This window comes from Quercus lobata, chromosome 5 (assembly GCF_001633185.2).
Source record: "Quercus lobata isolate SW786 chromosome 5, ValleyOak3.0 Primary Assembly, whole genome shotgun sequence".
Classification (NCBI taxonomy): domain Eukaryota; kingdom Viridiplantae; phylum Streptophyta; class Magnoliopsida; order Fagales; family Fagaceae; genus Quercus; species Quercus lobata.
Window position 1 is genome coordinate 8,889,741 of NC_044908.1, and position 25,048 is coordinate 8,914,788.

The window sequence follows — 25,048 nt, forward strand, 5'->3', positions numbered from 1 at the left end:
TTTACTTCTTATATCTTTCATGCTTGCAAAATTCTTAGAAGATTAAAAATTAATAGCTATATCATCAATTAATTGTTGAAATTGCAAATTAATTTTTGTAGTCTAAAATTATTCATAAAAAATAAGTTTATAGATCATATAGTAAATAATATCCGATTAACACAAAATTTGACCTATATGTTAAGAGCTTAAAAAAAATGCAATCTAATAATTAGATTTTCAATATATGTAGTCATGTTAAAATTTTTAAAGATTCATATTTTTTTAGAAACAAATGTATTTTTTACTCGATGTTTTTAATAAAATAAAACACAAAATAAGCTACATCAAATAATTTTTTAGAAATACCTCACACTAATTATAACATCTACTTCATAGAAGCATTAAATTAATAATTGAGGTCGAAGACATATCAGGTCGTGTTGAAATTCAGGTTAATCTTGATAGGCCTAAGGCACTAAGGGCATTACCTTTTCATGCTGTAAAATTTCCAAGCAAAAGCATGAAAGGCTATAGTTCCGTTCAATCAATAAAATTCCTAGGAAGTGTTCGTGGCATGCCACCATTAGTCATAACTTGAAATTTTTTACTTAAAAAACCATATTTTAAAATTTTAAAAATATCGAAAGTATTTAAAAAAAAAAAAACTAAAAAGAATGAAATTTTGTTTTTTCAAAAAGGTTTAAGATAAAATGAATAATTTTTTAAAATTTATTAGGGAAATTTTGTATAAATTTGAAGTCTTATTGAGAGAGAGAGGGAATTTGAAAGAAAAATTGTAATTGTGAAGGAATTTTATTTTCATTTCATGTCATCAAATTTGTGTAAAAAGAAATGCTCATTATGTATCGATTGAATATAAACCTTTGATTTGGATATGAGATGAAGAAATATTACTCATTTGAGGGGTCCATCTACCATGGAAATGACATTAAAAATCATCCCCTAATCTATTTCATTTCTTTACCAAAAATAAGGATGAATGATTGAGGTCCTTTATAAACCAATTTAAGCAAGCAGAGGAGGCCATCCGTAATGCCTCACTTTGACAAAACAGGGTGGATCATCCAAGAGAGGAGGATTGTGGACATCAGAGGATTGGCTTCGGCTTACATGGGGAACCATCCTATGTTGAAGTTGATTGAGATTCTAGTCCCGATCAAGAGATGCGATCTATTGATTTGTTGCAAAGAGGATACAATGGGGATTCTCAAGTATTTGATGATATGGAAGCCAGAGTGGAATTCATCCAAGGATCTTCTGAGGAGACTCGGTTGGTCCATGATGGATGTTGCAATGATGAATCCTAATCCGGTGGAAGTTCCGTTGGGTCAGTTTGCACAAATGAATATCCTTATGTGGAATTGTAGGGGTGCATTAAACCGTGATTTTGAAAGACGGATTTTTGAAATGACCATTAACCATGATCTTGCAATTATGGTGATTACGGAAACTAGAGTGGGTGGAGACAGGGTTGACAGGATTATAGCTGACCTTCCGTTTGATGGTTATGCTGGGGGCCTTTGGGTGCTTTGGAAAAAGGATGAAGTAGATATTGATCTTGCAACTACGAAACAGGAAATTCATGCTACTGTTAAGGTACGTTGTTCTAATTTGACTTGGTTTATTTTGACTATTTATGCTAGTCCTCGTCTGGCTGAGAGAAGACTTGTATGGTCTAACCTTTCAGAAATAGCTAAGCTCCACAATCAACCCTGGTTGATGCTTGGTGATTTTAATGAAGTTCTGAGCAGTGAGGATAAATATGGAGGGAACCAAATAAATTTAAATAGGGCTATGGAGTTTAAGGATTGTTTAAATAACTGTAACTTTTTGGATTTGGGCTTTGGTGGCCCAAAGTTTACTTAGACTAATAGGGCCATGATAAATTTTAGTTGTACCGAAATAAATTAGAAAAATATAACGAATAATAACAACAGCTAGAAGAATATGGACTACTTCAAAAAAGAATAACATAAATCAAAAACACTAAAATTGATAAAATTATATATTTGTAGAAATAGAGAGATAGAAATTGATTGTATATGAGTTTGACTACTAATTTATAATATTGGCTTAATAAACTAATTAACTCTATATAATCTTCACACTTATTTATGGGAGGAACAAGTGAAAGTCAGGTGCTGTTGTACAAAAATACCAAGAACTCCAGTAATATCGTGGTTTGATTGAGAAAGAAAATCGTTGATTCGATCCTCTCTCTCCTAGGTTTCTCTCTTTCTCTCAAAATTGAAGATAGAGATTTTCTCTCTCTATGACAGTAGGTTGCAATTGGAATTTGGAAAATTTTTGTCTATACTCTTGTGAGTAGGAGCGCAGGATATTAATCCATTTAAGTTTAGATTTAATTAAAGTAGGAAGTTGGCACCTATGAAGTTTAGGTACTATACTGGCTAAAATGGGTTGTAATTGTCGCTACCCTAAAGTTTGAGGAGTGTCTAGACATTTTTCCCTCAAAATTGTGGTAACAAAATTCCTAGAAGATTTCTTAATAGAACTCAAGGTGAAATTTTAGCCTATCAATTCCATTGTTTAGATTTAAGTAGATGTCACCTAAACTATGAAAAACACAGAAGTTTGATTGAGATGATCATGGTGTTTAAGCTTTAAGGGCTATCCTATGGCAGGCTCTCGTGTGGGTTCTTTCAAAGACTAAAACCCAAAAAATTGGTATTAAGTTTTCTGTTCTCGAACCACAGTGATTTGGGGCTTATTTATTTGTCATAAATTTCGGCCTTTCGACGTTGGTAGAACAATTTTGTAGATTTGGATTGGACTAAACATTTGGGTTTGTGTAGAGGCCGAAAGCCCAATTGAGATGGCCTGATGTTTAAGGGAACAAAAGGATGGATGTGGGCTTCTCATGCTATGATTTAGTTTATTGGGCTGAGCCGAAAGGGTTAGGCTTACACGAAGTAGAGCTTCTGGTCGACTCTTAGGTTACTCGAATTAGACCTTTACAAATGTTGTATATTAGGCATATAATTTATTTTTTTATTTTATCACCATACCAAAATACTAATCGATTTTTGGTGTTGGCAAGAATTGATCCCTAGATCTCTTATTCAACAATCAGAGACTGTTTGTTTTTAGACCCCTTAAAACACAACTGAATTAACATAGTAAATTAGCAAAGTGATTACTTAGTCCAAATTTCAGATCTAGGTTAACACAATCATATAATCATATCAGTGTAAAATGCGGAATATAAAGAACACAAAGATATGATGACCTAAGAAACCACACTGGTAAAAACCTAGGGAGGATTTAATCTCGCTATCCTCAAGGTAAACCTGAATCCACTATGAAATAATCGAAATTTTACAATAGCGACTTAGATCACTAACATCCTATTGCTACCCATTAGTAGAAACTTACTGACACGACCACGTGCAAGTTTCGAGATCACAAACTCCTTCTTTCTTGGATTCTCCAGCAGATACAAGTACACCCGCTTGTGTATCTTTAAACTCTTTAGTGCAACAACTGAATGATCATCAAGCTCTCAATAAAATCTCCTTCTTGATAATCCTAAACATGTGTAAAGACAATCACCACTAGATCTCACAAAAGATTCACACACAGCAAATAGAGCAACCACAAAAACGTGGCTAGGGTTTCCCTTTTATACCTAGGGCAAAACATAAAACCCTACATGTCATATGGGCTTAGGGCTGAGTTGGAAAATTCTGCAGAAAAATATTCTGCCCGACTTTCGATCGATCGAGTCTAATTCTTGATCGATCGAGCCAGACCAAATTGCACAATGAATTCTACAACAGCTTGATTCTAACTTTAAACAAAAGACCTATACTTTGAGCAAGTCTAAATAAGACTAAAAACCTGTTTTGATCATGATTTGCCAACAATACAAATTAGAGTTCTAATACATAAGTTCCTAAGTACTTAAAACCTAACAGAGACTTTAAAGCAAGATTAAATTATGGGCAACCCTTGACCATTGATGCATATTTTAAAAGGAAAAGTATTTGAAAATTTGGACCTCAATAACTTCCTTGGGTATGAGTTTGTCCAAGCGTTAAATCTCTTAAAAGGACTCTTAAGATTTGAAATTGTTCTCAACTTACTACAACCAAATACGTATGATGATAGCTTTCATTTTCACTCCAAAATGATGCACAGAGGAAAGAAATAGTAAACGAAAAGAAAATGAAGAAATAACTTGAAGAGTAGACAATACATTATTATTATAAACATTATCTGGGATTGTTTGTAACGTCCTACTCAGTCAACAACAACGAAAAAAAAATGAAAGTCAGTTTTTTTTAATGGACCACACGTGCCCCCCACCTAACACCCTTCCCCACCACTCATTTTCACTCCTCTCCTTATCTCTTTGACCGGTCCTCACTTCTCCTCACTTCTCTTTTCTTTCTTTTTCTTCTTTTTCATTTCTGTCTAGCACTTCTCTTCACTCCCTCATCCTCTCCCACGGTACTCACTCCAAATCAACATCTCCACCACCATTTTTCTGGCAAGATCACCGGAAAATTCTTGTGAACCCATAAACACCTTCACATCTTTTTTTTGAGGTAAAAATTTCTAATATTTTTTGTGGGTTTTATACTTTTGCTTGAGGTTATTTTTATCTAAACTTTAATAATGATACCCATGTGATTTATGAGCATTGGAAGTGATATTTATTTGTTTTTATGAATGGGTTTTGTATTGGTGGAATTATTTGTTGAGTGGGTATATAATTTGTGCTAATGATGACTACTTAAGGTTTATGTATGGTGGGAAATTTAGGGGTTTTAAGTTATAACATATGATGATTGGTAAATCTAATTTTTCATTGTCATTGGGTTTATTTGGAGTTAGTTGAAGTTCTAAATTTCTTGTCTTAGAGAATATTTTGATTTTGCTTTCATGAGTCTCTTAATGATATAGTATAAATTTTATGGAAGCTAGTCATGATGTTGGAGATGATATTGAATGGGTTAAATTTATAAATTGGAGTCTATGCCTTGTGAATTAATTTGTTGAGAAACTTTGGAAGAGGAATGTGTTATTGATGAGGTTAAATATCAGGCTTTCCTAATTAAGTGCTTATTTGACAATTCCTAAATTGTAGCTAGATACAATTTTAAGCTTTATGCTTATTGTGTTAGGTTTGCTTGATGTTGTTGAGGTTCTAGCTAATCTCCTTTGGAGCTTGGAGAATTAGGTTTTTGCGTTTGCGAGGTAAGTAGCTTTTTAATGGGATTTTTGGAAAAATAAACATGTTGCATAAATGATGTTTTTGGGTTAGACACACTTTTGGAAACTACCTATGGAAATTATATTTTCCTAAAAACTATTGTGTCGTAACCTTAATATATATATGATTATATATGAAAGTGCATCATATTTGATATTACATTTGGGGAAATGCATGAATTTGTTGATATGGATAAATGAGCATCTTTTATTTAATCTTTGATAAGGAAATCTTGGATTTTATGGTATATTAGAAAATTTAAAGATGTTTATTTTGTCTTGTTATGTGGGAAATTGATAGAAAATATTTTTGACAAGAATGAAGTTGAAAATCTTACAAACTTTGTGGAAGTTAGATTATTTAAAGTTTTTCTGAAACTACCTAGATATGAACTATGTGTTTCAAAATAATGTAACCTGTGAGTTTATGTGGTTTTAACACCATGCCATGTGTGATTTCCCGGTGATCACCCAATTTGGTTTCCGTAGTCTTTGTGACAATGGAATTAAATCCAGGTCAGTGCTCTTTCACTTTGGATGACGCATTCTTCCCTGCTGCCTATGGAGGGAAGAGGTTTCTTAATTGTGTGTGGGTAAGGCTACTGCCCATGGGGCCAAGAGACCACATGCAAGAGAGGTCCTGTTTGACGCGCTCTCTCTGCTGCCCATGGGGGGAGAGAAAAACCTTAAGGGTATGGGTGAGGCTGCTGTCCATGGGGCCAAGAGTCTGCATACTAGAGAGGACAATATCATGCCAGTTGTGAATGGTGGATCCCTTGACCGGTTTATGTGATAGTGTGGTATATTTATGATAATTTACCCTATGTTAGATATTATGGCTTTGGAAATTATTTTGTTGGTACTGACAGATTATAGTATATAGTTTCAAGGTATTTACTTTGAGAAACTTTGTGTTTTATTATTCAATCATTCTTGTCATTTCATATTATTATTATTGAAGATAAACTTGCATTTCCCCCACCTCATTAATTATGCTACTTACTGGGTTTTAGCTCATCCCAATCTTTCATAGTCTTACAAATTAATTAGCTATATCATGGGAATGGAGCTTGCCTTATTAGTAGTGATTGAAGTTTTATGCTGAATAGGAAGACTTACATTACTAATGGTTGGTGATTCGATCTAGCTGTTTTTAAGGGTGCTTGCAGTAGTTAATTTTATTAGAAGTTGGGCTCTTAAGGCTTGTTAGCCCAAGAGTTTTGTTGGGATTGCATATTTTGGAGAGCTTTGGGACTTTCCGTTTAAATCATCAGAGTTTTGTAATATATTCATGTATTATGTGGAGACACATGATTTTTAGTTATTGTTCGTAAATGTGTTATAGAGCTCTGACTTACTTTGAGAGTATATTCAATGAAATTATTATGATAATTCTTAATGTTGGCATTTGATATGATTTATGTGGATTGGATTGTCAAAAATGAAAAATCTACAGGTACTTTGAGACGTCTTTCTCATGTTTTGGACCCTTTGGGGTTTGGGGTGTGACATTGTTGCTCATTGAAAAGTCCACACAACCTGCCATGCATGTCTATTTTCATTGAAAGAAAATTAAAAGTTCCAACTGCTAACAAATTGCACCGCCAATCTTAGATACGAGATGGTCCAGAGCCTTTTTTCAGATTTTTTATCACTCTTACCAACCAAGCGAGAAAGCGAATTAAGTGAACAAGAAGAACCATAGAAACCACAATAATCACACTACCCAGAACGCAAACGTCCATGAAAAATGTATGCTTAGGCGAATCATTCATCAGGAATCCTGGGGTCACCATGTAGAATGCGATTAAATAGGTAGCGGCCAGGAATGTGAGAGTCGAGCATAGAGAAATTGTCAAGAGGCACATAGAAACTCTATGCTTGATTGGGAATCCACTGATGAGCAAGAAGGTGACACCGAGTGATGCAACAAAAGAGTGTGTTGCAAATCATGAAATTCAAGTAGCTACGGTAATCAACAGCATCGGCTAACACCACCTTTCCAGCTAGACATGGTGTGTTTGAGCTGCATCTAAAACCTTGCATAGTATCAATTACATTTTCTTGCCAAAGACCTCCTGGGGGGCTGATTGTCTGTTGGAAAGTGATAGTTGTAATAACAGTAGACACCACCATTATTGAACCATGATTTTCTTCGACCCAATCACCCTTGTATTTCAAGTACTCTAACCAATTCTTCCTCCCTTTCTTGCTTGACTGTTCTAGTTCCACTGATTCACTGTGACCAACAGCAATTCCCAATGGTGGTGAGGGATTATTCACTCTTTTAATACTAGCACCAGCATCCATTAAAATGTTTCGAATGGTGAAACTTTTGAAATCTTTTGGACAGTTCTCCAACATTTCTAAGGCTGTAAAACCCATGTTGTTCAGGATATCCACTGCTTCTTTAACTGTAGGCACCAAAAGCAAGTATTTTATTGTCTGCAAAAACCTAAAGCGTTTTAGTTTTGATAATTAATTTATATTTAGAGGCATTAGCCAAAAAGATCGATGCTACATAGACTGATAGACGTAAAATCTATGCCTTATTAACAAGAAATGGATATTAGACCAGATGCAGCATTTGTAGGTTAATTTCTGACTCAAAAGTCATTGTGCGGTTTTAGAATCTAGCCGACACCCAAAAAAAAAAAAAAAAAGTCAAATATGAACTTCACTCTTAAATCGCAACTATCACTTTTCAATCCCAGAAAAAAGGTTGGTAAGTGATAGTTGTGATCACAATAGCCACCACCATTAACGAACCATGTGTCTCTTCAAACCAATCACCTTTATATCTCAAGTACTTTTTAAGTCTTTAACTATTTGGTCAACCTACTCTAACTTGACTGTGTTGGTGTTGCTAATTCATGGTGACCAATCGTGATTGCTGATGGTGGTGGAAGAATACTTTGGTTCTTTGCTCTCTCAACACCGGCATCCATTAAAATGTTTTGAATGGTGAAACTTTTGAATTCTTTTGGATAGTGATCAAATACTTCTAAGGCTGTAAAACCCATATGATTCAAGACATCTGCTTTTTCTTTCACTTTAGACATTGAAGGCAAGAATTTTACTGTCTGCAAAAACTTATAGCATTATAATTTTGAACAATTTGTTTATGAGAAGCACAACTAAAATGATGCCCAAATTTTTTTTTCCCCAATATCGTATAAACTCGCTATATAAATACTAAGATATCGTTGATGAAAACTAGTAATGTTATGAAATATACCATAGTGTAATTAGACTATAAAAACTAGACTTTGTTAACATAATTTTTCCCTAACAAGAAAGTCTCGTGTCTATTGACATTATCCCACGTTTTTAAGGAGAGAGTTGGCAGAGTACTAGTTTGGGGTGGGCTTGGCTCTTATATATTGAGAAAATCTTTTTTTTTTTTTTTTCACAAAGTAAACTCAAACATTGAGTGCTTTTTTTTTCCCGCGCCTCTCACTCCAGGTATTTAAATTTCCATTTTGTATTCTTCTTATTTGTCGGGATCTTAAATTTGAAAGAGATTACTTTAGTTATTTAACACCATGACTTGGCACATCTCATGTTAGACACTAACTGAAAAGTTAAAAAAACATAGTAGCGTTGCATCAAATAATGTTACACCTCGACGTTGTCTTTATTGAATGAAATTCCACCAGTTAACTAGCAACATGAATATTCTAAAACCATTAGTAATCTAGAAAGAAATAAGATTCATAAGGAACAATCTACTCAGATATGCAGTGAAAAAAAAAAAATCAACTCAAATATATGCAGGAAATAAACTAAAACATACCTCAACTTGCTTTAGCATCACAGCTAATTGCAAGATTGTGTTGCCAGCATCATGGTCTTTTGAATTGAGAAAGCCCCCTTCATCACTCACAGATTTTACCAACAGTTTCAAAGCCTCCAATTGGTTGTGTTTGACACATAAGTGTAAAACAGTCTATCCCCCATCAAGCATAACTTATGTTGAATCAGGCCGTGTAATAATTAACTCCTTCACAGCCTCAACCCGCCCTCTTATGACTGCGTAGTGGAGAGGAATTCTCCCATCTTGATCACGAATTAGGCATGCATTGCTATTTGCATGTAATAGTGCTCGAACGATGTCTACATGGCCCTCAGCAGAAGCCAAGTGGAGGGGGCATCGTTTGTGAGAGTCCAACTCGACAGCGAGCTGGGGTTTTTGAAGTAAAAGAGCTTTACTAAAATCAAGCTGCCCAACTAAAGCTGATATGTGTAATGGAGTTTCACTGAAAGAAGTCAGTGAAATTTTACTAAGCAAGTGTGGGTCGTTATGGATCAACCTATACAACGTGGTTGTAGACCCACTCATTGATGCATTGTAAAGTTCTATTATATCATCTTCTTCGCGCCTTACTTCCATTTCTCTCACACTTTCTCTCTCTGTCTCTTGCTCTTGCTCTCTATGTGTGTGTGGTTTGTGATTCCGAAAATTAGCATATAAATAGATGGATGCGGTCCACATACCAATATTAACCATTGCTTGAGCAATCCACTATGACAGGAAAAAAGTTGAGAGTGACAATCGGTACTGTAGGTGTTGGACGAATCAGAAATTTCATGCTCAATCACACACACTCACAGGCCAGTTCGAAATATCATGAATATTATTTTACGTGATTATATTATAGTTATTGCATGGTCTCTTGAGGGCCAGTTTTAATTTCTTGTTGCAACCTAACCTGAACTTTTGTTTCAAGTGGTTTACAAAATAATATATCCCATGTAAAATTGGAAAGAGGCTTTAGGCTCAATCTCTGGCCTACAAAAGGAAATTATAGTTAGAAGATATTGTTCTCGATTAGTTTGGCTTTTTATTTAATTATTTATGTTATTTGTTCATGCATAGTTTTTCTTTTTTAAAGCTTCAACTTTTTTAAAGATACAACTGTATTTTATTTGATTTTTTAATAAAATAAAACATCTACTTTCATAGGAGCATTAAATTAATAATTCAAGTCGAAGACATATTAGGTTGTTGATGATGCCGTAAAATCACCAGTGAGCTACACGATTCTCGTACGCTTGAACTAATAACCTGCAAGAAGAAAGAAGTGATCTAACAGAGGGCACCGATGTGATGCCGGCCAAATACCCTCCAAATGTCAAATTAGAACTATTCTCAACTCTAGAGTGCTAGAGAGGGGTATATTATGCGTACCTTGATTTGTGAGGGTATTGGAGTTTTTATTGTAGCAGAAGGTTGATCTCTCTTCCTTGATGTAGAAGTCTTTTCCTTATAGGAATCCTCTTGAGTAATCCCAAACGTGATGGACAAGACATTTCCTTGTAGAGAGGGTCTTTCATTAACGCGCGTATCTTCCAGAATGCTTCTTGCACTAGGTTTCTGATTTCCTTTGGGATTCTACCAGATTTCAAACGTGTGTAACAAGTATTTTAAATCATGCTAGGCCTTGGGCTCACCTATTGCCGGCCCATGGGCTAGGATCCGTCAGGCCCAACATGGTGAAGGTTCGTCATGCTAATTTTTGCCCCTTCAGTTGCCCCTTTCACTCTATGGTCCGACATGATTTAGATGGACGGACTCGTAGGGTGATGGTTCAATATTATTTAGGGTTGACGGTCCAAGATTATTTAGGTCTGCTGGTTTAAGATTCCTGAAGTTGACGGTTCTCCAAGAGGACACGAATTGCGACCATTTGTTGACAGGTTGTCAAGTATTTATGAGGCATGCCACGTGTCACTTTTTGATTGGATTTTGTATCGGCTCGAAGCGTTGCTTCGTTTTCCGTGCATTTCAGGTATATATAACACACTTCTCCACCCTCATTTCTACACTTTTCAGCTAGAACATATTGTCAGAGCGCCATTGTCAACCTTGTCAGAGCACTTCGTCGTACATCCGTACCCGTCAGCTATACAACCGTCGACCTTCAGTTACTTAGAGAGCAGTGAGTATTGTTATTATTATTTTTTATAAGTCTTGCATTTGTGCTTAGATTTAGCTAGACCTACACACCCATCAACACTCTTAGATCCGTCAATCTTAGGTTTTATCGTCAATTGTAGGCAATGCCTAGTGCGTCAAGTAATCAGTCAGTAGTTCGTGACGAGGCGGAATACGAGGAAGTATACCCGTCTGGTCATAAAGACCCAGAGAGTCCCGGTGAAGAGAAGAGTCTGTCTGCCTCTTCCTCGTCCTCAACAAATGAGGATATGGAAATGGTTGAGCTAGAAGATACTTCTGATGATGGTGAGGATCAAGCATTGGGATCCGTCATCGGTGCTGATGGACTTAGGGAGTTCATCATGCTACCAGAGTGGATGTTGCATAAATTCACATCCGTCATCAAGGAGAAACATTTCAGCACTTTTAGGGCTAATTTTCAAATTCTAGGCTACATTCCAATCCGTCTACCCTACGTATCAAAGAAATGTTATTATGAGGGGGTAGAAGGTGTCGGAGTGTACGAGCAGATGCTGAAGGCGGGACTTAGGTTTCCGCTAAGTACCCTACATAGAGAACTTTTAAAATATTTGGGTCTGTCCGTCACCCAGATATCCCCAAACGCCTGGAGGGTCTTCATAGCAATGGAGATTCTCTATGGTGCTATGACAGACAGCGCTAGGAGGATGACGGTGCGTGAATTCCTTCATTGCTACCGTCTAGACGAAATAGACAGGTCAAGAGGAATGTATAGTTTTGCCAGTAGGAGCCCCTTGTTGAAGGTCATTTTTGAAACACCTGACTCAAATAGAGACTGGAAGAGTCGTTACTTCTTCCTAGAGGGTGACGAATGGATGAACCGTCCAGGGGAGACGGAGTATATGCCCATAGACACAACTTGGGGAGTATTACATTCATCTCATATGCATTTGTCCTAATTTGTAATTCTTTTCATATTTGTCAGTTATGATTCTTTCTTCTAACCGTCCATTGCCTCTGTAGGTAGACGGCGCCCACAAGTTAGTATTGAGGAGTTTAGTTTCCTCGAGAAGATTTTTCAAAAGACCAAGCTGGAAGAAAGGACTTGGGCGAAGTTGGTAAATCCAAACACCATCCACTGGTATTATGACAGTCCTGAACCTACTCCTGAAGCCGTCAGATACGATGAAAGAATTCACAGATGTAAGTCCGTCAACCTTTACTTTGCATAAATTGTTTCAACTATATGTAAATAACTTCATCCGTCCGTCTTTACAGAGATGGACGACGCTAAGAGGAGGGCGCTGATAAAATCACAGGTCGTCAAGAAAAAAGAGTTTGGCGAGGTGGTTCCTAAGGGGACAGCTCCGTCGACAAAAAGGATACCTTCGTCCAAATCTGACCGTCCACATAAGCAGCAAAAAGTCTCTCTGGAACCCGTCACAGGGTTGATGGCTGAGGGTGTGAAGACCGTCACCCCAGTAAAGTATGGGTCCGGCAAGGGCTTAATGAAGGCCCCATCCACAAGCCAAGAGAAGCCTCCTCCTCTCCTCCGTGACGACTCCAAATTTGCCTTGGAGAAGCTTTCATCTATTATCTCATCAGAGGACTACAAGGATTTGGGCAATCACTTGACGAAGGCACTTGGGGAGACAGGTCTCTTTGCTGTTGCACAGGTAATTTTTGTCCGTCGATTTAAGCCCGTCCACTCTACTAAGTTTTGTCTAACACTGTTTAACTTGTTTGTTCCAGTCCTTGGTCATGATGAAGGGCCTAATGGATCGGTGTCTTAACCGTGAGGCGGCTCTTAAATGTGTGCGGGCAAAGGTAGAGCAGACGGAGGATAAGCTAGTTCAACTTCACAAGTGGAAGTCCACTATGGAGAAGAAGTTTGACCTTTTAGAGCAGGCAAGGAAGGAGCTTGAGTAGAAGACGGATGAGGCGGGGAAGGCCTTGGAGGTCAAAGAAAAGGAAATCCAAGACTTGAAGGAAAAGCTTCGTCAGGCTAAGGAGGTAGCGGTCCGAGAATACCGTGATTCCGACGCTTTATTGGGCGAGCTGGCAGATTCATTCCTCCAAGGTTTTGATGACGCGCTCCATCAAATTAAGAGAGCCTACCCTGAACTGGACGTGTCAATGATAAAAGTTGATGACCAAGGCCAGACGTCTGTTTTGCCCGCCGCTTCTGAGAACACAAACGACCTCTTTGCTGAGGAGGCAGTTCAGGGTGATGGAGAATCAGCTCCAGCAAAAAATGTTCAAGATGCCGACCCAAAAATGTAGATTGTTTTTTTTTCTATCTTTTTGTTTTTTTTTTTTTTTTTTTTTTTTTTTTTTTTTTTTTTTTGTTGGTTGAGAACGATCTATTCTTAAGTTTGTGTATTAAACAATTAACCTCTAAGGGTTTTATTCGTCATTATTGCATAATTTTACAATTTTATGCTTGCTATATCAATCTTTATTATTTGGAATTTGCATAAATATCCATCCTCTTAAGCTAGAAAGGAGAACTAGCCATCTTTATGGACTTGCATAGTTTTAGTTTTTTGGACGAACCGTCCATGTAATTTTCACGTAGCGAGGTGATTCGTGCAGTTGACGGTCTGGTATCCGTCCATTTCGAACTAGTTGTTACCCGTCCGTTTTATGGGCTGATCGTCACCCGTGTATTTATGGACTTTATTTTTCTTTCGTCTATTTTGTGGACTACAAATATTTCCAGCCTATGCGTGATCCGTCCAGTTTGTGGAGTTTGTAAACATTTTCACCATGAGAGTGATCCGTCCACTTTGTGGACTTTGAAAATATTCTCACCCTGTGGGTGATCCGTCCACTTTGTGGACTTTGAAATTATTCTCACCCTTTCGGTGATCCATCCACTTTGTGGATTTTGTAAATATTCTCACCTTACGGGTGATCCGTCCACTTTGTGGACTAAATATTCTCACCTTGTGGGTGATCCGTTCACTTTGTGGACTTTGTAAATATTCTCACCCTGTAGGTGATCCGTCCACTTTGTGGACTTTGTAAATATTCTCTCCATGTGGGTTATCCGTCCACTTTGTGGACTTTGAAATTGTTCTCACCCTTTCGGTGATCTGTCCACTTTGTGGATTTTGTAAATATTCTCACCCTATGGGTGATCCGTCCACTTTGTGGATTTTGTAAATATTCTCACCCTGTGGGTGATCCGTCCACTTTGTGGATGTTGAAATTATTCTCACCTTTTCGGTGATCCATCCACCTTGTGGACTGTAAATATTCTCACCCTGTGGGTGATCCGTCCACTTTGTGGACTTTGGTAGTCATTTGCACCTACGGTTATCCGTCCTTTTTTGAGAATTTAAGTATAAAAACACAGTTGTGTCTGAATAATTTTTTTAAAAAAAAAGAAAATGCGTTTGTAGGAAAAGTACTTGCCCCCTTGGGCTTAAAAAGACACAAAATATTGTAGCAAAAATTATTAAAGGAAAACTAGTAACTATAGCTAAAATTAAATAAACTGGGAAATTGGGGATCATCGCTGTTTTTCATATTATCTTTACTGGTAGTATTTCCGTAGATGCTCCGTGTTCCATGGGTGCTGCAGCTTTTGTCCATCCATTGTCTCGAGGTGATAGGTGCCCTTCCTCTGCCATGATACGATTCTTTAAGGTCCTTCCCAGTTGGGGCCGAGCTTTCCTTGCGAAGGATCTCTAGCGGTACCCATTACTTTCCGCAGTACAAGATCACCGACCTGAAAGTCCCTACGCCTCACTTTGGTGTTGTAGTGTTTTGCCATGAGTTTCTGATAACACGCCAATGTCTGCTTTGTTGCCGCTCTGACTTCATCCACTAGGTCAAGCTGGAGGCGCATGGCCTCTTCATTCTTGTCTTTGTTGTAGCTCTCCACCCGGTAGCTCGTGAGCCCCACTTCTGCGGGAATGACAGCTTCAGTTCCATATGCAAGTCGAAATGGTGTTTCTCCAGTGGGTGTTCTTGCCGTGGTCCGGTATGCCCATAGGACGCTTGGTAGTTCGTCCGGCCAGACACCCTTTTCCCCCTCGAGCCGGGTCTTGATTATCTTGAGTAAGGACCGGTTCGTGACTTCGACTTGCCCATTTACCTGTGGGTGTACGGGCGACGAGTAGTGGTTCTTGATCCCTAGCTCCGAGCAGAAGTCTCTGAACGCGATGTTGTCGAATTGCTTACCATTGTCAGAGACCAGTACTCTGGGTATCCCGTACCTGCATATGATATTCCTCCAGACAAAATTTCGGATGTTCTTCTCCGTGATGGTAGCTAAGGCTTCCGCTTCTACCCACATAGTGAAGTAGTCTATGCCAACTATCAGGAATTTTAGCTGCCTAATCGTCGTTGGGAATGGGCCCATGATATCAAGTCCCCATTGTGCGAACGGCCAGGGTGCCGTCATAGGGGTCAGTTCTTCGGAGGGTTGTCTGATGAAATTGTTGAACCTTTGGCACTTGTCGCAGGACTGGACATAAGCTTGCATGTCCTTCAGCGTTGTAGGCTAGTAGTATCCTGCTCGGATCAACTTGTGTACTAACGATCGCGCGCCTGAGTGGTTTCCGCAGATACCCTCGTGCACTTTTCTCATTACGTAATTTGCTTCCTCTTGGCCTAAACACCTCAGGTACAGTCGAGAGAACCCTTTTTTATATAAGACGTCCTTTATTATCACAAACAGTGATGCCTGTACTTTCAACTTTCTTGCGGTGCCCTTCTCATCTGACAATACGCCGGTTTTTAGGTAGGATATCAATGGCGTAGTCCAATTGCATTCAGAGTCTACTTCCTGCATACTTATTCCGTCATCGATAAGTGAGAAGGGTTGGACGAATAATAATACATGTTCAGGGACAAGCATAAACTCGGCTGATGCAACTTTTGCTAGATGGTCGGCACATTCGTTTTCTTCCCTTGGGATCTGAATGAATTTGAGTTCGAGGTCGCTAATTCAGTGTTTCACTTCCTCTAAATACCTCTTCATCCTATCGTTCTTGCACTCGTAGTCGCCTTTGATCTGACTCGTTACCACCTGTGAATTGCAGTGTACAACTATGTTTTCTGCACCCGCAGCTTTTACAAGGTCTATCCTTGCCACCAAGGCTTCATATTTTACCTCGTTGTTAGTTGTGGGGAAGTCCAGTCGGATCATACATTGGATCTTATCTTCCTCCGGAGTTTGGATTACTACGCCAGCTCCTCAGGCTAGTTTATTCGAAGATCCGTCTGTATAGATATTCCATTGTCCTTTCTCCTCCATCACCTGGCCACCTCCGAGAGTAAACTAGGCGATGAAGTTAGCTACTACCTGCCTTTTTACGGCCATCCGCGAGTGGTATTGGATGTCAAACTCGCTCAGCTCTACTGCCCACAAAGCCATTCTTCCTGCTACTTCTGGACTACTCATAACTTTTCTCAACGGCTTGTTAGTTAAGACAACGATGGTATACGCTTGGAAGTATGGCTTAAGTCTTTACACTGCGATTATCAACGCGAAAGCCAACTTCTCCATCTGAGGGTACCTCTCTTCTGCCCTTCGGAGTGCTCGGCTAGTAAAATAGACTGGCTTTTGTGATCTATCCTCCTCTCATACCAAAGTTGCGCTTACAGCAGTTTGTGAAACAACTAAATATAGGTAAAGCTCTTCTCCCGGCATGGATGGACTAAGCAACAGTGGAGATGAGAGATATGCCTTTAGGTCATTGAATGCCATCTGGCATTCATCGTCCACTCAAATGACTTCCTTAGAGTGCGGAAGAAGGGTAGACACCTGTCCGTCGCTCTTGAGACAAACCTGTTTAGGACTGCAATCTTTCCGTTCAAACTTTGGACCTCCTTAACCGTCCTTGGTGGCTCCAACTCCATTATGGCCCGTACCTTTTCTGGGTTGACCTCTATTTCTCTTTGGGACACCATGAAACCCAAGAATTTCCCGGCTGTCACTCCAAACGCGCACTTATTTGGATTTAGCTTCATGTTGAATGATTGGAGTGTGTCAAATGTCTCCCTGAGGTCGTCTAGGTGGTCAACTTCATGCAGGCTTTTTACCAACATGTCGTCAACATAAACCTGTACGTTTCTGCCAATCTGGTGCACAAACATCTTGTTCATTAGCCTTTGGTAGGTTGCCCCAGCATTTTTGAGTCCGAAAGGCATCACCTTGTAGCAGAATAATCCCTGACTTGTAATGAAGGAGGTCTTCTCTTGGTCAGATTCGTCCATCCTGATTTGGTTGTAGCCTGAGAAAGCGTCCATAAAACTTAGGAGCTAGTGTCTCGCAGTCGAATCTACCAAGGTATATATACGTGGGAGCGGGTAGCTATCTTTAGGCTAAGCCTTGTTGAGGTCCGTGAAATCTACGCACATCCTCTAGTTTCCGTTGGCCTTTTTAACCATGACGACATTTGCCAACCAGTCGGGGTAATATACTTCCCGAATGAAACCTGCCTCTAGTAACTTTCGAACTTCCTCAGCTATGGCCTTGTCCCGCTCCTGGGCGAAGACTCGTTTCTTTTGTCGGATTGGAGGGAATGAGGGCGACACATTTAACTTGTGGACCATGACTAAGGGGTCAATCCCTGGCATGTCTTCATAACTCCAGGCGAACACGTCTTGGTTATTTCTGAGGAAAGTCGTCAGCGTTTGGCGCACCGGCCAACTAGCTAGTGTGCCAATTCTGGTCGTCTGCTCTGGTCGTGTGTCATCAAGTCTCACCTTTTCCAGCTCTTCAACAGGATCCGCTAGTGTTCGTTGCTATCCGATACACATCGCTTGCTGTTGATCCTCCATTTCTAACATGGCAATATAGCATTCCCATGCTGTTATTTGATTTCCTCGCAGTTCTCCCACCCCATACTCCGCCGGGAATTTAATCATCAAGTGATATGTTGAAGTTACTGCCTTCCAGGAATTGAGAGTGGGCCGTCCGAGAATGGCATTGTAGGCGGACGAGCAGTCGACTACGAGAAACGTGACTTCCTTAGTGATCTGCTGAGGATAGTTACCTGCTTTCACAGATAGTGTTATTGCACCCAAGGGGAACACCTTCGTTCCCCCAAATCCCACGAGTGGGGCATTCATTGGGGTTAACCATTCCCTGTCAATCCTCATTTGCTGGAATGCTGGGTAGTACAGGATGTCCGCTGAGCTGCCGTTGTCGACGAGGACCCGATGCAAATTATAATCCCCTATTTGCAAGCCGACCACAAGTGCGTCGTCATGAGGATGGTGAAGTCTCCGAGCATCATCCTCTGAAAATCTGATAACGGGTTATCTATTCGCGGCATCTTGGGTACGGATCCTGTAAGTTGGATGCTATGGACCATTCTAAGGTAGGTTTTGCTGGCTTTCTTGGAAGATCCAACTGCAGTTGTGCCCCCTATGATCATTCTTATGTCCCCTATAGATGGTCTAGGGCGCTCATTCTTCCGTCGTGGGGTCTGTTCCTGGGGCGAATCGGTTCTTTCCTTATTGACGAACCTCTGTAGCTTCCCTTGTCTAATAAGGGCCTTAACCTGCTGTTTCAGATCGTAGCAGTTGGCTGTGTCGTGCCCGTGGTCTCGGTGAAAGCGACAATACTTGTCCCTTGACCTCTTGTTGGGATCTCCCTTTAGTTTACCAAGGAACGTCAGTGCTCCTTCATCTTTGATCTGCATCAAGGCTTGATCTATCAGGGTGGTTAATGGGGTGAAATTGGTGAACTTTCCAGGGGGGGGTCTAGGGCGCCTTTCATCTCATTGATCCCCGGTTCTAGCAACCTTTCACCCCCTATCTTGTCGTGTGTCCTCCTGTTTCTCCCTCTTCCTGGGCTTCTCTTCGTGGGCTAGCAATGCATCTTCTGCGTTCATGTATTTGGTGGCTCTGTAGAGTACGTCCGTCATGGTCTTTGGGTCATTCTTGTATAAGGAAAACAAAAACTTACCCTTTCGCAGCCCATTAGTGAATGCAGCTACAAGTATCTTATCATCAACTTCGTCAATTGAAAAGGCCTCCTTGTTGAAACGAGTTATGTAGGACAGTAGTGTCTCGTCTTCTCGCTACTTGATGCTCATTAAGCATGCGTGGACCTTTTAAAGTGCGAGGTGAACTGGGCGCTCAACTCCTTGAAAGTATTGATGGAGCTTGGTGTCAATCTACTGAACCAAACCCTTACAGGGCCTTTCAGCGTCGTCGGAAATGCCCTACACATAATCTCGTCTGGTACCCCTTGAAGGTGCATTAGGGTCTTGAAAGTCTCTAGATGATGACCCCGTCATAGCTTTCGATCTGGGGCATGCGGAATTTCGGTGGCAAGGGGAATGAGTTGACGGAGGTAGTGAATGGTAAGTCAGTTCTATTTACTAGGTCATCAAGATCAGTGGACACCCGTCCCTTGAGGGCATTCATCATGACCTCCATCTACTCCTTCATCGCCTACATCTCTGCGGTAATAGGTGGAGGGGCCAAATCCATGAGAGATGGAAGGCTCATGTTTTGCCGTTTTGGTCTGCTTGTGGCGTTGCTGCCCTCTGGCTTCTCTTGGTCCATTCGTTCGGCACTGTTACCATCTTGATTTTCCTCCTGAACGTTAGGTCCTGCATCCCTTTGGCGTAGCTGCTTCTCCAGATCATGGTTCTGTTTTATGAGTCGTTCTACTGCTGCCATGAGAGTCTGGACCTGTCTCTCTAATGCAGTAGATCTTGGTGACTCGTCTTCTTGAACATTGTTGGTGGTAGCCATCGAGCGAGTGAGTACCATGCGACTCTTATATCCGGGAGGCGATAGTCTGGCTAAACTCTTCGTTTCCCACAGACGGCGCCAACTGATGATGCCGTAAAATCACCAGTGAGCTACACGATTCTCGCACGCTTGAACTAATAACCTGCAAGAAGAAAGAAGTGATCTAACAGAGGGCACCGGTGTGGTACCGGCCGAATACCCTCCGAAGGTCAAGTTAGAACTATTCTCAACTCTAGAGTGCTAGAGAGGGGTAAATTATGCGTACCTTGATTTGTGTGGGTATTGGGGCTTTTATAGTAGCAGAAGGTTGGCCTCTCTTCCTTAATGTAGAAGTCTTTTCCTTATAGGAATCCTCTTGAGTAATCCCAAACGTGATGGACAAGACATTTCCTTGTAGAGAGGGTCTTTCATTAACGCGCGTATCTTCTGGAATGCTCCTTGCACTAGGTTTCTGATTTGCTTTAAGATTCTACCGGATTTCAAACGTGTGTAACAAGTATTTTAAATCATGCTAGGCCCTGGGCTCACCTATTGTTGGCCCATGGGCTAGGATCTGTCAGGCCCAACATGGTGAAGGTTCGTCATGCTAATTTTTGCCCCTTCAGTTGTGTTGATATTTAGGTTAATCTTTATAGGCCCACTAAGGCACTAAGGGCATTACCTTTTCATTCTGTAAATTTTCCAAGCAAAAGCATGAAAGGCTATAGTTCCGATCAATCAATAAAATTCCTAGTAAGTGTTTGTGGCATGCCACCATTAGTCTTAACTCGTAATTTTGTATTAAAAAAAAATTATATTTTAAAATTTTGAAAAGTTTGAAAGTATTTTCAAAAAATAAATAGAAGGAAACTGAAATCTTGATTTTTCAAAAAGGTTAGAGATAAAATGATTATATATATATAGGGAAATTTTGTATAAATTTAAGGCCTTCTTAAGAGAGAGAGAGAGAATTTGAAAAAAATTGTAATTATGAAGGCATTTTATTTTCATTTCTTGTCATTAAATTTGTGCAAAAAGACATGCCCATTATGTCTAAGTCGAATATGGACCATTGATTTGGATGTGTGATGAGAAAGTATTATTCATTCGTCTACCATGGAAACAACATGGAAAAACATTCTCTATTTTGTTCTATTTCTTTACCAAGAGATAAGGATGAATGATTGAGGTTCTACATATACCAATTTAAAAAATTCTCATGTGAGGAACACAAGGACCCTAGGGTTGGGAGATCAAGGGGCCATAGACCTTAGTTTTTAACTAAAAGTCTTCCTATATATATATTTTTTAAATTGTATTACATTAAAATAAATAATCATGTACAATGAATTTTATTTATTTTTAAATATTTTTAAAGCAATTATATGTTTCATATTAATTTTTTAGGTCTATTAGTATACTTTAATTATGTAATTTATAAATTTTTTAACCTAAAATTTTTAAAATATAATAAAAATAGGACAAAGTTTAGTTGTAAAATTGGTTGTAGCCTTAAGCTACAACCTTACTCAATATTTTTTTATTAAAAGTTAATTTTGACAAATCTACCATTGAATTATATATTCTTCTTATACACTCCATACTTGCAAAATTTCTAAAAAACTGAAAATCAATATATCATCAATAAATTGTTTAAATTGCAAGTTTTTGTAATTTAAAATTTTGTATAAAATATAAGTTTATAGATCATATGGTAAATAATATCTGATTGACACAAAATTTGATATGTGTATTAAGAGTGTAAAGAACATGCAATTCAATAGTTATATTTTCAAATTATATAATTTTTTTTTCTTTTGAGTAAGGTTGTAGTCTTAATTAGGCTGCAACCAATTTTGTAATTAAACTTGTTCTTAAAAATATTAATTATGATAAATATGATGATGTTAAAAATAGTTCAAATTTACAAACTAACTAGATGAAAAAAAAAAAAAAAAAGGCGCAATTGAGTTACGTGAGTTCTAACATAGTCTGTTATATATGAAAAATATATTATATGTTGAATCATGGTATAAACTTACTTCATTTCTTTATATGTATATATATTTAATCATTGCTTTTTAAATTTTTTATGGATAAAGTTTAACTACAAAATGGGTTAGTCTAAAACTGCAACCTAACTCAATAAAATAAATATTACTAATATTTTAGAAATCTAACCGTTGAATTTCATGGTCTTTATGCTTTCAATGCACATGTCAAATTTTGTGTTAATTGAATATTATTTACTATATGATCTACAGGTTTATTTTTCATGCATAATTTTAAACAACAAAAACTTGAAATTTAAAGAATTTATTGATGATATAGCTATTGGTCTTTAATTTTCTAGAATTTTGCAAGAATGGAGAATAGAAGAAGAAGATGTCATCCAATAGTGTATTTGTCAAAATTCTCCTCTAATAAAAAGATATTAAGTAAGGTTATAGTCTTAGGTTATAACTAATTTTATAGCTAAACTTTGTCCATTTTTTATAAACATTTAACTTGGCACTTTAGAAAAATGCTTAGCTTTACTCCATGCTCATCCAAAAGAACAAATGTGTTGGATATTTTCAAAATAAGAGAACTTTGAAAAACAACAGGTAAATTTTTTCCTTGAATAGGTTTTGTTTTTTTTGATAATTTAATAATTACAACGAGAGAATAAGGATTTGAATCCTAAGTTTCTTTAGTAAAAAGCTAATTCATTTCGTATTTTATTTTTATTATATTTTTAAGTTACAACTATACTTACCATGAATAGAAAATACTAATATAACAAACAAAATTCATATAATCATGGTTAATTTGATGACATTGAATTTAAGATGAGACATGAATTCCATATATCACGTAAGCAAAACAATTTAAGGTATAAAGACAAAATTAAAACATGCCTTGTAATATATAAGAACAAATTTCAAAAAATAATACAAACGTTAAAACTAAATATTCAATTTAACCAAATACATCTATTAAGTACATTTCATAAACTATTTGCATATTAAAAAATTTTGAAGATCAAAATATTAGGGAATTTAAAATAAAGGTCTAGTGTATAAACTCCTATAAGTCTGATTGATTTTAATTATAAGAAATCACAATATTCATAATAAATACTTCTCTGTTAAGATTCTAATTACTAAAATGTTTCACCTACAATATCAACTTTGCATTTTATAACGATTTGGAATTGCCAAAAACAATAGAATAACATGAAAGAGGCCGAAGAAGGTGTATGATTGAGTGATTGATGAAAGGAGTAGGTAAACAATAGAAGACATGGATGCGCTTTCCCTGGTATTTATTGGATGATGCTTATACCTTTAGTAGCACCAAAACCAACTAATGAAAAAGACAAATGCACAACACAATCCTCGTTCAAAAAGGATCATCCCACTTTCAAGTGAAATGGAGAATATAATGGATGGTAGGTAATGAGAAATCTATTTTCTTTGTGCAGTTGGGACATGTAAGTGTCATATTATCAACTTTATTTTTACACTTTCTTCCATGGAAATTCACCTTAGAATGGTGGGCCTCAAGCATATATAGGTCCTACCCATTTCTCCAAATATAAAAATAAAGTTGATAATTATTCGCTCATTTTCACAGAAAATTTGTTCCTTTCAAGGCCCCTCCACTTTTGTTTTTAAAAAAATTCATAGCATGACTTATGTCTTGGCTGGATATAGACTTTTAACTTAGATATGACATAAGGAAGTATTACAAATTTGAAAGGGCCCATTTACCATGGAAACAACATGGAAAAGTATCCTCAAATTTGTTTAATTTCTTTACTAAAAGATAAGAATGAATGATCGAGGTCTCATGTATATTAGTTAAAATGCGTTTCATGTGGTTTTGACAGGTGCCTGAGGAGTGGCGATAGTTGGGCTATGGACATTAGGGTTTTAAAATTCTCTCTCTCTCTCTCTATATATATATATGTATAATTTAACTAAGGAACTCCCTATATTTTTAAAAAATTGTACAAAATTTATATTAAATGATTACTGCATCATTTTTATGTCACGCTCATAGCTCATTAAAGCAAAATGTATTCAAGATATATTAGTACATAATTTTTTCCTCATATTACTCTTATACCACGTGTAATCTATTTTCTAGGAATAGATCAGTAAGTCTATTTCATAGAAGCCTTCTCTATTTTCAAAAACAAAAGATATTTTTATTTTGCATTTGGAGACGTAGGCCCTACCTAGGGGAAACTGGAGCGTCCCACTTCCCAGTGAACATCATCTTGAGGCTGAGTTTGAACCATGCTGAAATTGGTATTGTGTATTTAATTTGCTGTGATTGGGCTGATTTTGTTGTTTGTCTATGCCTACTATTGGTAATTTTCTAATCATGTACACAGTTGGTCTATAAATTGGTAGATTAGCTTAAAATTTGAATTAGAGCTTAGGATCAAAATCATTACCATATTTAAATTTGATAAACTCAATATTTATGAGGGAATTTGACTGCAAACGTCATACAAAATGGAAAGAATATGTAGAGGATCCAACAACAATATGAAAATCCATTCTAGTCCGGCCAAATCCCATACATCATTTCTAGTCTTTATTAAAAACATAGAATTTTTAAATAACAATCTTTCTGTGTTTGTTCGTTAAGCGGCAACGATTGGTTTTTTAGTACAAAGGAGTGTCATGGTGACTAGGGTAGGCGATGGTGATTTTAGTGTGGATGAGTGTGATAGTGGCTGGTTTAGGAGAATTAAGGATGGAGGAGTGTGAGGAGAAAGGAAAATAATATTTTAATAAAATAGATAAATAAATATTGAGTCTGATATAGAAGTATCTACAAATAAGTTAGTTAAAATAGCTTTTTAGACAAAATTGGGCAAAAATGGCGTTGAGGTTAATTTAAATACTCTTACTCTTACAGGTCCAATTAATCTAAAGTGATTGAATCCCTTGCACTCTCCATCACCAACCTTTGTTAAATGAGAAATTTTACGAACTAATAACTCTACACTGTTACATATAATATTTGAAAAGTACAACCAAATACATATGGTCATAGTTTGAACTTTTATTCCAACAAGAAGAACAAAAGATTGAAATAAAACGAAAAGACCTTTAGGACTTGGAAAGTAGTCAATACATTGTGATACCAATCTGTTATTGTTATTGATAGCAAGTTGAACACTAA

General features: G+C 37.7%; 1 long non-coding RNA gene across 2 annotated transcripts; it reads left to right on the forward strand.

The window, feature by feature from the left end:
* The first annotated feature begins 4,385 nt into the window (after positions 1 to 4,385).
* On the forward strand, positions 4,386 to 5,910 carry LOC115992560. Of its 2 annotated transcripts, none has more exons than XR_004092556.1 (3): positions 4,386 to 4,574; positions 5,154 to 5,226; positions 5,731 to 5,910. It is a non-coding gene; the product is annotated as an uncharacterized LOC115992560 (long non-coding RNA). The 2 variants fall into 2 exon arrangements; XR_004092557.1 differs by having other exon boundaries at positions 5,758 to 5,910.
* The last annotated feature ends 19,138 nt before the right edge of the window (positions 5,911 to 25,048 follow it).